Raw genomic sequence first — 14,853 nt, forward strand, 5'->3', positions numbered from 1 at the left:
GTATTGTAAAAATTCGATATTTTATGCAATTGTCAGCCTATTGCATTAATTATTTTTTACAACACTCTGTGTATTGTAAAAATTCGATATTTTCTGCAACACTCTGTGTATTGTAAAAATTCGATATTTTATGCAATTGTCAGCCTATTGCAGAAATTATTTTTTACAATCCTCTGTGTATTGTAAAAATTCGATATTTTCTGCAACACTCTGTGTATTGTAAAAATTCGATATTTTCTGCAATTGTCAGCCTATTGCATTAATTAAATTATTTTTACAATCCTCTGTTGTATTGTAAAAATTCGATATTTTCTGCAATTGTCAGCCTATTGCATTAATTATTTTTTACAACACTCTGTGTATTTTATTTCTACTTTATATTGCAATTCTGTGGCGAGTAAAAAAAAAGAAAATTGTATTTTTCGGAATTTGCATATCTACATTATATCTTTCCTAAATTAGTAAAATGTTTCTTAGTAATTATTACTCATGATACATAAATATTAATAAATTAAGATGTAAATAAAAAAACTAAAAATACAGCAAATTAACCTGGTCACGCTCTTGAATTTACGATAAAGTATCATAACCAAAATAGGAATTATATTGATCATCCGGATCGATCTCGCGGCATATATTCCGAGAAATTCTTGCACATGCAACTGCAATTTATCACCGCTTATCAGAGCGTTACACGTACAAATGTTCCTGGATTATACTTGACATTTACCAAGTACAGCACTTTTTAAAATTGTGTATTCAATTTTACGAATAGCATTTGAATAATATAAAATCTTGAATTACGGCTAAACGTCAGAATAAATAGCTTAATTATTTATTTATTAATATTAAACTTATTTATTGTATCGGTCGATATATAGTATCAAAATTAATAACATTTTAATAAATCACCAAGGAAAAATATGCGTGTACGTTTCTTTTGCGTAAACTAGGGCACGTATTCCATTTGCATGCAATCGATCGCAGGCTGCAAACATCTGTTGCGAGTACGATTTATCCGTTGGCGTCGTGCAATCACGCCGCAACGTATTGCGAATTACGAGCGTAGTTGTGAGCGTTGTATTTGCGAACTTTTGGAATACTTCGCATCGCGATCACAATGGCCTGAGGGCTGTTACGGCTCGTTTTCGAAATCGGCCCGACATGATTTTCATGAATTTGATAAGCGACGTTAGCGTGACATATTTGCGCAACACGCGGTTTTACAATGAAATCGTTGCTGATAAGCTTTATATGCTTTCAGAATAATTGTTGCATGACGGAAACAAACAAAAAAAGTATAATCGTGATTAATGTCTGAAAAGCAAGAGGTAATTTCTGCATTGCACAAGGCTGTTTCTGGAATAGATGTGGATTTCAGATAGTGGCACAGCAATTAATTTGGTATTTCTTAAGTAGTTTAAATCTGATTTGCCTGAAAATGTAATCTAAAGCTTGTTATCGAGACCTCACGGCAAGTTCAAGTCTCTTATGTCGGAAGTTCAAGTGTAATGTACAAGAGCGGTGTTATTAAACCGCAGGGAACGAAGATGATTGCCTGCGAGCAGAGAAAAATGATAAAAGAAACATATAAAGTCGAGTATGCGGAGTGCCCGAGAAGAGGCATCCAGTTTATAAACCCCATGATAGTCGTCAGAATAAATGCACGTTTACAGTGTACAAAGTATCGCACAATGTTAAGACAAAAATATGAAAAGATATAAAGATGAAAAGATGAAATTAAAAATTTCTTCAAACATATAACGTAAAATGTATATTTTTGAATCAACGAGAGAGTATATGTCTCTTTTTCGAAATAATGTTTATATTCGACGTGTATATTTAGCTTTAGATTAACGTTAGTTGTTTACACCTAATTAAAGAGATAATCTACGTGTAAAGTATCTAAGTTACAAGTCGGTGGGCAAGCTAAGTAGACGAACAGTAACGAATTACTTCCGCCACTCATTAATCATCGGTTAAGTTGGTATAAAGTGGCAGTTTCTGTATTCCAAGCGTAGAGGCTGGGGCGTAAACCCGAACGCGCCTGGCTGGTTGGTGTTCAGGTGGGCAACTTTAAACCCGCCTCACGCCGTCGCTGATGGACTCATTAGCAAGGGATTCTTCGTTTACTTCCACCCTATCGATTCTCCCGCGCCCGCAGCGGCGCGAGGCGTCCGTTGCGTCGCGCGGTGGCGCCTTCTTAATTGATTATAAAATTGCGACGCGGTCTCTCGTCATCGGTGGATTATCTATCGGGGATTAAATCGCCGATGATTCATCGCCGGGGCTCAAACCTCCCGTGAGCTCGGTAGCCCTTTGTTCCAACCAAATCGATTTCCGCTGTCTATATAACCCGGTAGAATCGAGCAAGTTTCCTTCTACGTTTTCCTGTAGGCAGGCACGTAAAATGTCGATTCATTTTCCACGGCAAAAGTACGCGCGTCGACGAGACATTCCAGACCTTTTACCGCGACATTGCATTTCTCGGATATTCGCTCCGCGAAAACGTGCACGCGTACTTCGCGATCCGCTTCGAATGCAGACCGATACATAGAGGTAATTGTAGTTTTCGACATGTCGAGGTGCACACAGGAGAGAGCGCGAAATGATGATTGATCGCGCGCGCGCGTTTGCACGTGGAAGGAAATTTCTGGTTGTATCTGAAAAGCGAATTTACGTCACTTTTGATCATTCCGAAATAAATTATTCAAGAAAAACGTGAGCAAAAGTCATGAGTTTTGAGAGAGAAAAATAGAACTCAACCTCAATAAATTGTTTGTTTTTTCCTATATAAAAATAAAACCATTAGGTTTATTTAATCATTAATAATTTATGAATTAAGTAATTTATGAATTAAAAAGATACAAATAAAAGAAAAATAATTATATTTATTATTTATTTATTAACTTTTATTTATTTATTAATAGAAAGGTATTATCAACTCATTAAATACTGCGATAACGCAAAAATGTTTTCGTCTCGATTTCAAATTATAAAAACAAAAAATATTAAATATCAGGATGAGTCTTTAAAACAATCGATCTTAAATACCGTCAAATCTGCGTTAGCCTTGTCAGAATATAGGGAAGTGGATGGGGAAATCATCCTTTCGAAATGCGTGGCTCGTTTTCCACAAAATTTCAAGTCTCGAGTTGAAGTTTTGCGCGCGAGAAGGGTTAAACGTTTATCCCTCTTTTGTGACATGCCTCGTCTCTTCACCACGCTCTGTCACCCCCGCGTGAATAAGCTAAGGTAGTAGAGGGATGGAATGACGAGAAGGAGGTAGAGTAGCGGAGGCGCAGCAAGAAGAGAGGGCGACCTCCTAGGATCTTGAACGTTACGAGAGAGAATTGCCGGAGCGTGAGGGGCTGTAAAGTGCGTGACACGCGTGACAAACGCACCCGGATTAAATGCCGGCGCTCGAACTGCTTTTCTGCTTCTAGAGGATGCCTGGAAGTCATCACGCTCAATACAAATGATTCTCTGTGTTGACAAGGAGCTCGAGATTTTAGGATTGAAATGTAGGTGCCCGTAAATCGTCTTCATTTGAATATAAAAGCTTTAATTTAGATATAAAAGGTTCAATTATAAGTTTTTAAAAAATTTTAAAATATAATACATTTTATATTATATTTTTACATTACATTTTTAATCTAAGATGTCATGTCAAATTTTGATGCAACTTTTGATAATTTGTCATCGTTTAATCTATCAATTATATTTTTAAGAAAAAACAATCAGATATATTTTCGAAACATTGCTAAAACTTGCTGAAAAAGAGCAAAACTATTGCTTTGTACTAGATTCTCAAAAACTCGTATAATGTAAGTATAATGTAAATTTGTATAATGTAAGTTCAACTACAATAATTGTAGAATTTTATTTTTTGTCAGATTGATATAATAGTAATTTGTTAAATCAATACATTTGCATTGTTCACTTTCATTAATTAGCTTTCATAATAAATAACAAAATTTACATATAACTATTACTATCAAAACCAAAACAATTTGTAAATTGTTAGTAAATTGCAATGTAGAAATCAGGCAATCATACAAAAATTTCGATTTACTTGTTCTTTATGTTTTATTCTTTGAAAGCAAACGGATATCGCTCCTTCTTTGCTTTTGTGCACTGTTATTTCAATGTTATTTCGACAGAAAGACAAAAAAGAAATATCCGACGATACCTCAAAATTCGAGAGCATGAACTCGAGAGAATGTTAAGAACAGATAGATACGAGTTTTTTGGCTCACGTTCCTCTTTTTTGTTTGTTCTCTATTGCAAAAACATCGTATTGCCCGTATCCAACATGCTATGATAATCTCAACATCGGCGTCCCATATTTCACAAAGGGACGTTTAATAAGGGTATATTAGAGTGTCCATTCTCTTCCGAGGTAATCAGCTCCATCGAACTTACGCCCTACTTACTGCAAAAGCATCTCGGTTCACGAAGATAGAGATCCTTTACTGGCTTCAATGATTTTAATGATTTACCAATCATACTGATAAATCAGGAGAATATGTGCCAACAATAAAGCTTTGCAGAAAGGATGAAAATGACGTCTTTAATTTTCGATAAGGCAACGAAAACGAGATTTTTCGATAATTCTTTTATCCACCAGTAAAATAAACGTTATCTGTACATTCCTAATAATTTATTTATAACTTATATATTGATAGAGAACCGAGAATTCTCATGCCCACAGATTATCACTCTTCATAAGATGCAACGAAGATGTATTTTCCAAATCGTTAGTACATACCTCGCGTGACTGTGGAGATCAGACAAGACCCTTCACAAGCCACAGTACTTTATCTTCGTTACGTCGCTACCGAAAGAATCTCCGACTTTAAGGCCATCTTCTATCATCCCCACTTTCTCTCCGTCTCGTATATGTCGCACGTAATATGTAGTGCATATATTTAAAAAATATGTATAAGCCCGTATCACATTGGCAATATATGAAAGATTATTTTTCTATTATACATATATTTCTTAATACCGTTTCTTCTAGTTACTGTTAGAATTAAAACAAATTCTTTAAATAATGTAATAAGAAAGGCCCTAAGAATAACAATTAATTTTGAAAAATATATGCTTTTCTGAACTGACACTGCTATCCAAAAACAAAGTGGTATACCAATATATTGACTTCCCTCGACATATAAATATTTATTGGACGTATTTTACACAAACTAAACTTAGTAACTCACGCACAATTAATGACGCCAATTAAAAAATTCTTATTTTTTATATAAATTTTAAATTTTAAGTTAAAATCTTATCGTGTAAAATGCAAAGCGCAATTAGAGGGCTTATCGCAAAATGATCCAATTGCCAAAATTCGGTTTTCTCATTTAAACCGTTAATGGTTCATAAGTTAATAATTTATGGAATAAACTTATTATATAAAATTAACTTATTATAAGTCATTGACTCATAAAATCATTAACGCTTTAAAATAGAGAACCCAATTATAGCAGTTAGACCACTTTTGCGGTATATTAGCTGGCAACCTCAATTTATTCTAGGTTTCTGAATTTTGACAATATCATTGACATATTTTAACAGCTTGCATTGTTATATACGTAAATAGATATTTCTTATTTTTAATTAAATCAAAATAATATTTAATTGGCTTTCACTTAATGGAAGTCAATACGACTTATTTGCTATAATCTTAAATAATCTTAAACATATAAAATATAAAATACAAAAAATATGTATAAAATATATAAAAAGTATAATAAAAATTTTTTTGTTTGTGAATTCAAGATACGCTATATAAATATCTATTAATAATTAAAAACAAATTTATATTACATATTTTAAATATATTTCCCATACTTAAAATAAAATTTTAAGTTTTCTATTATTCCTTTAGAGTTCACTTTGAAGCTTTTAATAATAATGTGAAATGCATCAGTAAAGAGTTATATATCGACCATAATTTTGCAGAAAGTTAATAAACGTATAAGCACACGGACGAATATAAAAAGCGTTACATATCTTCGTACACTCGGGAGACATATCTTCATGTGCTCGGTTATAAAAGCGAAGGCCGAGAAAAAAAGGGCAAAGAGAGCTTCCCCTCGAGCTTGTGATGTAGTTTTCTCGAGGTTATAGGACATTGCCAAGGTCATTGCACGGATCACAGTCGCCCACGCCCGTCGCGCGGAATAATAGATCAAGCTGCAAGGAATCCTTCGAAGGATTTTCCGCCCAGCCCTCCCGCGAACCATCTTCTTCCGGCGTCAGTGGTCCGTCCTATGAGTCAGCGTGTCACCATGGCTACAGGACATCCCTCGCCCCGGAACGACGGATATAGGTGCATGTACACAATTTTCACCCTCTCTCCTTCCCCCTCCCCTTTCTCCTCTCTCTCTCTCTCTCTCTCTCTCTCTCTCTCTCTCTCTCTCTCTCTCTCTGCATCTCCGACGTCCCGACGTTTTCGGTCGCCAGAGTCGTCTGACCCTTCGATACCCCCCGACAATCTCATAAATGCGGGATTAATTGCGAGCGTATTTAATTTTAACGCGGAACGGTACGCTGGTCATGCCCGCTGAGAATTGTCCGAGATAATTCTCCGTCCGATAGCGAGAATTGTCAATGCACATCGTAATTGCTTTCGGGCTCTCGTCCAGTCTCGTCTGCCGCGTGATCAATATTATCGGAAAGAAAAGCGATTTGTTATATTCGTTATTTCAATGGATTAAAAGTATTTGAGGTTCACCTAGATAAAAATAACTAAAAAAAAGCTAGAAGCTTTAAGTAAAAAAAGTTATTCTAGTCTTGGAAATTTTTTACTTATTGTTAGATATGTACTATCTTTCAATGTTTGATACCATGTTATTTGTTTTATCAAAGTAACGTAAATAACAAATGTTTTAATAATAGGTATAAAAAAATAAACTCTGTATCTCATTTTCAGTATTTAAAATTTTTTACTCGAAAATTTACTCAAAATTAAAAAATACCTGCTTTTTTCTCTAGAGAAAACACGATAGTTGTTGAAATTACAATTCTGAAATACGACATGATTGTAATGTAAGAAATATATCACATCTTGGATATTGTGATAAGTTAAAACACTTCTATGACACGAGGTTACGATGTATATGTATAAAGAAACATTTTGTTTCGATGGCACTCCGATGTCCTTTATAAATAACGTCTTAATAAATGTAACATCGAGATCGATCGTAATGCCGATCTCGCTGTACCAATCTCGTTTCCAGCGAAAACTTATTGCCGTCGTATAACAAATCGAGCGTAGAGTATCGTGTTCGAGAATACATTTCCCCTTGATAGAGAAAGTGTCCGTTTCCTGTATCCTACGAAACGACTCCGAAGACCAAATGGAACGCAATAAAGTCATCGAGCATTACGACACCCTCGTAGAGATGCAGCTCAGTACTCTGTGATCCGTCGCATTCGCACAGATGGGCAGCTTAATAACTGCCAGATCTTGTTTAATATTTAACTAATATTGCAATAATTTTGGTAATAATATTGTCCTTGGAAATTGTACAGAAGATCTTCCTTTCTTCCCATTGGAAAATACTTAAAAGACGGATTTTAATAAAGTAATAAAGAAAGCTTTTGCAACAGCAAACAGAAACAAACAATTCGCAACGCAACAAAAAATGTCTCTCTCATTAGACCGTAATTTCACAAAGAGACGTTTACAAAGAGTCTCAATTTATGTAGCTACGTTATTCTTAAGAATCGTTGAAAAAATGCATAAATTGCAACTATTTGCCTCTCTTGCGAATAAAAGAGTGAAGATTTACGTATAAAAATCTTTCCTCGTAATAATAAGGCCCCAGAGAATAGTTTTTAACGCGAACGATATTACATTCTTGAACGCACACATTTTGATGAGTAAAAGAACGCTATGCGGTGGAATATGTTATTAGAATCGATGCTGTACCCTAGCTCATAAAAAAAAGAAGTTAATGCAATGGGGTGCCGGCTTAGACCCTAATCTCAAGAAAATCGATCTAGATAGGTAGACTGAATTGCGAATCCTCTTGACAAGTGACGTGCACAAGATAGAAATCCTTCCCACGAAAAAAGATGTCTAGGGTGATGAGTGCGACATCGAGAAAATTTGTCAAAAAGTCTTCAAAAAGCTGAAGAAATAAATAACATAAAATTAAAAAAAAAACACATATTAAGAAATTATTTATACAACTCAGATAAAAAAGCAAATTGTGAATAGAAGATAATATAATACTAAGTATATAAGTTTTCTGTGGTTTATACGCGATATATATCTACGACGTTAGCTCTAAAATCAAGAGACTATGTCGCATCGCTCGATAGCATTCACCGACTCTGTTGGGAGTCGTTAGAATAAATGCGACTAGCTATTTTGCGCGGACCCCGTGTCATTCCCCTAGATGGAAGGAAATCGATTTCTTCGATGGTAAGAGAAAAGATGAGGGAGAAGAATAAGGTGGAGTAAATAGAGGGGTTCTCTACTTCGCGGATCGCCAGAACCGGAAAGATGGGAGCCTTTCCTATGGGGAGGATAAGACGCTCTCTTGCTACACCTAGAACCGCCTGTTTCCGCAAAAACTATACGATCGTCAAAGGTCATCCACAGATCAATCGATTTTACATCTTACTTTTCGCCCACGTAGTAGCGCATCTGTGTCAGCGATATTTTCCGTATTGCAGGACATCCAATGATATTACATGTCATATGACTGTGAAAGTGATTCACATTCGGGCGTACGCTGAAACAGAAAACGGGCTCTGCCTTCTTCCGTCTTGACTGTCTCCAGAGAAAGTGCTAAATGTTCACAATGTGTCTGGTTATGATTATGACAAACAGTCCGCAATAATGAATCGTAATATAATAAGTCTGCAAATTACTGGCAGAGAGTAAATTTCAAGAGGAAAATTATGTTTAAATTGGAAGCAATATCAACGTTGCCGTATCTATATCTTCCCATTTAGAAATGCCTTGAATAAATATCTGATAAAAACAGATTGCTTTAAGGGAGCGCTTGCGGGAAAAGAATAGTTGATATCTTCTTGAGATAAATTCAGTAATCCAGTAGATACGCTTGATTTATGATTAAAAATATAGCAGAAAAAACGTAAAGAAATTATTATTTAAAACTTTACGCAGTAATTACTATTAGTATTACACTGTATAGATTTTTTGGCTCTTTGCGATGGCTCGATAACTTGTAATATGTTTTAAACGCATCTCAGTTCAAGTTCAGTTATTGTCTCGTACAGCAAAACATGTAGCTGAAGCTAGCAGCCAAATGCCGAGCGGCCAGTGTCGAACGTCATATAATCGTTCCCAGAAAGCATCATTCAATCAAACGTTAAAAATTCCATGGTTATGAAATTTTTAAAAAACTTTGAAAAATTTGCATAAGGTTTAGTCATTATAATACATAATCGATCATTTGCGACAAGACTTGTAATTTACGAAATGTTATACATTTTTTAAACTAATTTTTATCGATTGTACGTTATGGAAAGATATTTCCAGTCAAATTTGAAGGAAATCGTACATTGCGTTTAAACTTGAGGCGCAAAGAAAGATACAAATTAATTTTTTAAATATTTATAACAATTAGGGAAATGCACGTCCTCTCGCGAATGATCGATCAGTCGATTGTACGTTACGGAAAGATATTTCCAGCCAAATTTGAAGGAAATCGTACATTGCGTTTAGGCGTGAGGCGCAAAGAAAGATACAAATTAATTTTTTAAATATTTATAACAATTAGGGAAATGCACGTCCTCTCGCGAATGATCGATCAGTCGATTGTACGTTACGGATAGATATTTCCAGCCAAATTTGAAGGAAATCGTACATTGCGTTTAAACTTGAGGCGCAAAGAAAGATACAAATTAATTTTTTAAATATTTATAACAATTAGGGAAATGCACGTCCTCTCGCGAATGATCGATCAGTCGATTGTACGTTACGGAAAGATATTTCCAGCCAAATTTGAAGGAAATCGTACATTGCGTTTAAACTTGAGGCGCAAAGAAAGATACAAATTAATTTTTTAAATATTTATAACAATTAGGGAAATGCACGTCCTCTCGCGAATGATCGATCAGTCGATTGTACGTTACGGAAAGATATTTCCAGCCAAATTTGAAGGAAATCGTACATTGCGTTTAGGCGTGAGGCGCAAAGAAAGATACAAATTAATTTTTTAAATATTTATAACAATTAGGGAAATGCACGTCCTCTCGCGAATGATCGATCAGTCGATTGTACGTTACGGATAGATATTTCTAGCCAAATTTGAAGGAAATCGTATTTTGTGTTTAGACGTGAGGCGCAGAAAACGAAAAAATTAGTTTAAAAAATGTATAACAATTGGTAAATTAAAGTCCTGTCGCAAATGATCGATTATGTATTATAATGACTAAACCCTATGCAAATTTTTCAAAGTTCGTTAAAAATCTCATAACCAGGGAACTTTTAAGGTTTGATTGAATGGTGTCCCCTGGAAACGGCTATATGACGTTCGGCCCTGGCCGTTCGGCGTTTGGCTGCTGCCTTTAGCTGCTAGCTTCAGCTATATCAGCAAAACATATTCTCAATGTAATAATCTGTTGCGTTTCATGTAATTTAATATCCGAGCGATTTGGCGAAACAATAAGCGTATCGGAAATGCTTTTCTCATTTTCCTCTTTTTTTATTAGAAGAAGTATTAGCTTACGAATAAGACGTATTGTTACTGAAGAGAGCAGTCTTCACAATTCAATAATCCGCCTCAGGCACCGTCTTACGTTAGATTAAGGGAGCAAATGTTTCGCGACTGCTGCTGCCATATTGCTACTCTGTGAGCATTAGGTCTGCTTGTCTTACATTCTCAAGGGAATAGCGGGAGTCTTGGATAATGTGGCACAGCATGCGACCCTTCCACCATTTTTACAGATTCTTAACTCGAAAGAGAAAATAATGTTTGCCGAAGAAAAAGAACTGACATTTCAAACACAGCAGAAAATTGTAAATTATTTCGATTATAATGCAGACAAAAATTATTCTCTGGTGCGAATGAATGTATTCACATTCTATTGGAAGCAATATATTCACATGATTTAATACTGTTAATATTGAAAGATTAGGTACTGTTAATATTGAATTAACATTAATCATAGAAATATGCGATCCATGCAATCTGTTACTGGAATTTAATATCGCAGAAATTTAAAACACAAACTTAGAAAATTGTTACTGTCAAAATAATTTGTACCTTGATTATTTTTAATTTAAATATTTAAAAATATGGAAAGACACAATACGTATCACTAACTATCTATTAAGTTTATAATTGTTTGTGCATAGATATTTTTCTTACAAACGCAAATTACTTGTAGTTTCATCATTATCTTAAAAGGTAGAAGCAGCACGTAACCTAAGCACGTACGCCGTACGCATTAAGAAATATGTAATTGCGTCTTTCGAGGTAGTTGGAAGCACTAAGAGGTTTTCTACTTACGTGCTCATGTACTTACATCGGATCGCAAGCTTAATAGACAAAGTTTCGCCGTCCCTTCCTACTATATTTTTCGCAGAATTTAATGGTGAAAAATCACAGTCGAGAACAAACACGATGACAGTGCTCGAAAATATATTTCTAAATGCATGTAAACTGTTAAATTAATTTGGAAAGAATGTATCTTAAAAATTATATTGTGTTTATGTGAATAAATTTGCCAATAATTGCCAGTTCCTTAAAAAGAATCTAAAATATTTATGTTGCAGTACTATAAAAAAAAATTAAGCAATTTATACTATTAAATTTAAATTTTTTATAAAGCAAACATTAATGAGCTCTTACGGGAACGGAGAAGGAAACTATTCATCTTCGTAAGAGCAACGTTTCGATAGGGAACGCAATTATCTAACTCCGGCTGGGAAAAGAATCGACGTATACAACTGCCACGGGGGAAAAGAAATGGACGAGCAGGGAGAGTAAAACGGATTTGGCCGAAATTAGAACCTCGGAGCCTATTTCGGCTGTGTCGGCAGGTTATGTGCGTGATTCGAAGAAGGAAATCACCCGGATAACTTCAACAACAACGCGGACGTGTGCTAACTTGCTCGATTGCTGGAAACGGTGCAATAACTTTTTTTCTATTGTAAAAATTGAACCGCTTGTCGAAATTTATACACGGCGGATACTAGATTTATATACGACGAGATTAAAAGACTAGAAATTGCACGGAGAATTGTACGGAAAAATTTTGCAATGGCATATAATTGTTATTTAATTTAGAAAAGGAAAACGACACAAGTATACACACGTTACATATGTGTAATATTTACATCCAAAGTTTAAATTTTGAACACATAGAGATTTTAACTGTGGATGTAAACAATACTAAATAAGAGACGCCGTTTAATTAAATTTTATCAAGCTAAAACATTTCTAATATTTAGAGTTAAGAAATTATGAAAAAGAAAATCAATATCGTCTATAAAATTTTCATCAAACGGCAAATATAAAATTTCTTAAGTTGGAAAACGTTGCGCAGATGATGAGACAAAAAGAGACGCTTAGAAATAGATGATCGATAAGGAAGGAGGATGTTTTTTCACCGCAAGGAAAAAACAGAACATCTTGAGATTAATTGAGTTTTCGCGCGGAATAAAAAGCAGTCGCGGATGATGGTGCAGTATCGAGGATAACAGCGTGCATTAGTATATTAGAGGAGAGGGAAAAGCGATAGAAAAAGGGAGAAGCGGAAAGCGAAGCGATTGAAGCTCGGAGGATCGGACTCGCTCGCGAAGTAGATTAAAAGTTTGCCGAGGAATTTCCCTCGGATAAGGGAGGCAATTCAGCACGATCGCGCGCGATCGTGCTATCGATTCGACAACGGATCGGGACGAAGCGAGAAAGGTATGCGATTCAAGCTGTGTCTCTGCAACTCGACTGTTTCGCCGGGTTCTCTGATTCGAGAACTTCCTCGTATTTTCCTACGAATGACGATGCTCGGGTTACGAACGATTGCGTCAGTAAATAGCTGCGCCAGGCTATGAGTTAACTCGGTTTCGTCCGTATCTCTGTATTTGTCGGGCTACCCCCTCGTGCACAGGCTCGTGTGGAGGCTCGTATGCCCGAGCTCGAGGCTCCGCGTTTGTACGCGACTCGGATTACAGTTGCGCAACGCATCTATCCCTTGCAATTTTCATTGCCTTCGAAACAGATGAGGCGGGGTGATTATCGTGCGGATACGTAGCAAATACACGGATGGAGGCTATGTCTCTCGGCGACACAAGGACCATAGACGGAAAGGAAATCATATCATTGTTTGGTTGATGGACTTACCAGGTACTGAACTATCTTCGTACGAGGATTGGACACCGAATCAGATCTGAAACGGAAAATGAAGTTTTTATTAGATTGGAAGGAAACACATCCGGCTATTTTTTGTGGACTTGAAGGATAACCGGCAAAAATTCGGTTTTCCAAAGAGAGCAATTCTATAAATGGCCTTCCAACGCAAAAAGTCATAAAAATTTAATTGTACATCATTACGTAACTGAAACATCTTTTCCTGACTCTAACCAAATATCGCGTACGTGTGTTGGTGTTGTTGCAAGAAACGTCTGCTACGCTTGAATGTAAGTGTATTCATAAATGCATGAGAAACACCGTGCTATAGTTATATCAAAACCCAAGGCACCACGGCAACTTGATTGCTACGTCGTGTTAGGCATGATACACCAGCACATCACTCGCAATCAGTTTAAAGTACCTCGTTCCACAGGCCTCAGAAGTTGCAAACTCACGAATGAGACTGATACATACGCGCAACATTTCTGAAATGAAGGCGAGAAAATTGAGCAAGACAACTCCGGCCTGCGGATGGAGTTATTGATCTTATAATAAGTTAAATACGAAATGAAAGAGTCTCTTGCCAATCAATCTTACACCTTCATATGACAGATAAAGAAAATATAAGGAGAAAATTAATTAGAAAGTAAATTCCAAGCCTTCAGATAATTTAGATAATCTCGTCTCATAATAAATTCCATTAATTAAATGTAGCTATTTTAGCTTCAAGTTTTAATGGATAAATATGTCAATGTCTAAAGATATGAAATTCATTTGCAATTCAATGTTAAAGATAATTGTATGTGTTATATTAAATATTATTAAAAAATATTGTGCATATGTAGGTATGTAAAACGCACAGCATAATAAAAAAGCACTGTTTTATAATTTTACTACACTATAAAACTACAATATATAAATTGTGAAGAATACGTATATACTGTCTCTCAAATTATATATTATAAGATATTATACATAATTTATATTATATAGGTATATTAATTTAATATAAATCCAATAAACTTTAATAATACCAGTTTAATTTTAGCAACATTTTAGCAAAAATGCTTGATAACTTCTAAATAGATTTTTGTATAGTTTGCTTACAATTATCTTATGTTACACGCAAACTAGTCTCCACGCCCTCCTAAATTTATCGATCTGGTCCTGTCTCACGACGCAAATACCCGAGAACATTAATTAACCGCCGCGGCGGGCACATCGATCGAGGAAGTCGCTTCTTATCGAGGTTGAAGTTCATGCGGCATCGCGATTATTAGCGGCTGGCCGGCTACACTGTCAGTGTTAATCAATTAGCGATGCATCTAGTCTCGTGATTCGTGGATCTTGTACGCGCGGATATTGCGAGATAATTATATATTGATTGCACAAAATGTACTAAAACATATCTAGCATAACTAAATATATTTTAGCAAAAATTAATATAAAAGTATTATATTATATTTTGTGTTTTCGACAATTTTAATTTGAAAAGTGTGTTTCTCTGATA

General features: G+C 35.4%; 1 protein-coding gene across 5 annotated transcripts in view; it reads right to left on the minus strand.

Annotated features, from left to right (window-relative positions):
* LOC105837171 (protein tincar) overlaps window positions 1-14,853 on the minus strand; it is a 121,239-nt gene that overhangs the window by 46,684 nt on the left and 59,702 nt on the right. For all 5 annotated transcript variants that reach the window (XM_012681720.3, XM_012681719.3, XM_012681721.3 and 2 more), the window contains exon 4: window positions 13,335-13,380. The gene's annotated coding sequence lies outside the window, so the exon portion shown is untranslated. The remainder of the gene's footprint in view (window positions 1-13,334; window positions 13,381-14,853) is intronic.

The sequence above is a fragment of the Monomorium pharaonis genome, chromosome 1 (genome assembly GCF_013373865.1).
Source record: "Monomorium pharaonis isolate MP-MQ-018 chromosome 1, ASM1337386v2, whole genome shotgun sequence".
NCBI classification, from domain to species: Eukaryota; Metazoa; Arthropoda; class Insecta; order Hymenoptera; family Formicidae; genus Monomorium; species Monomorium pharaonis.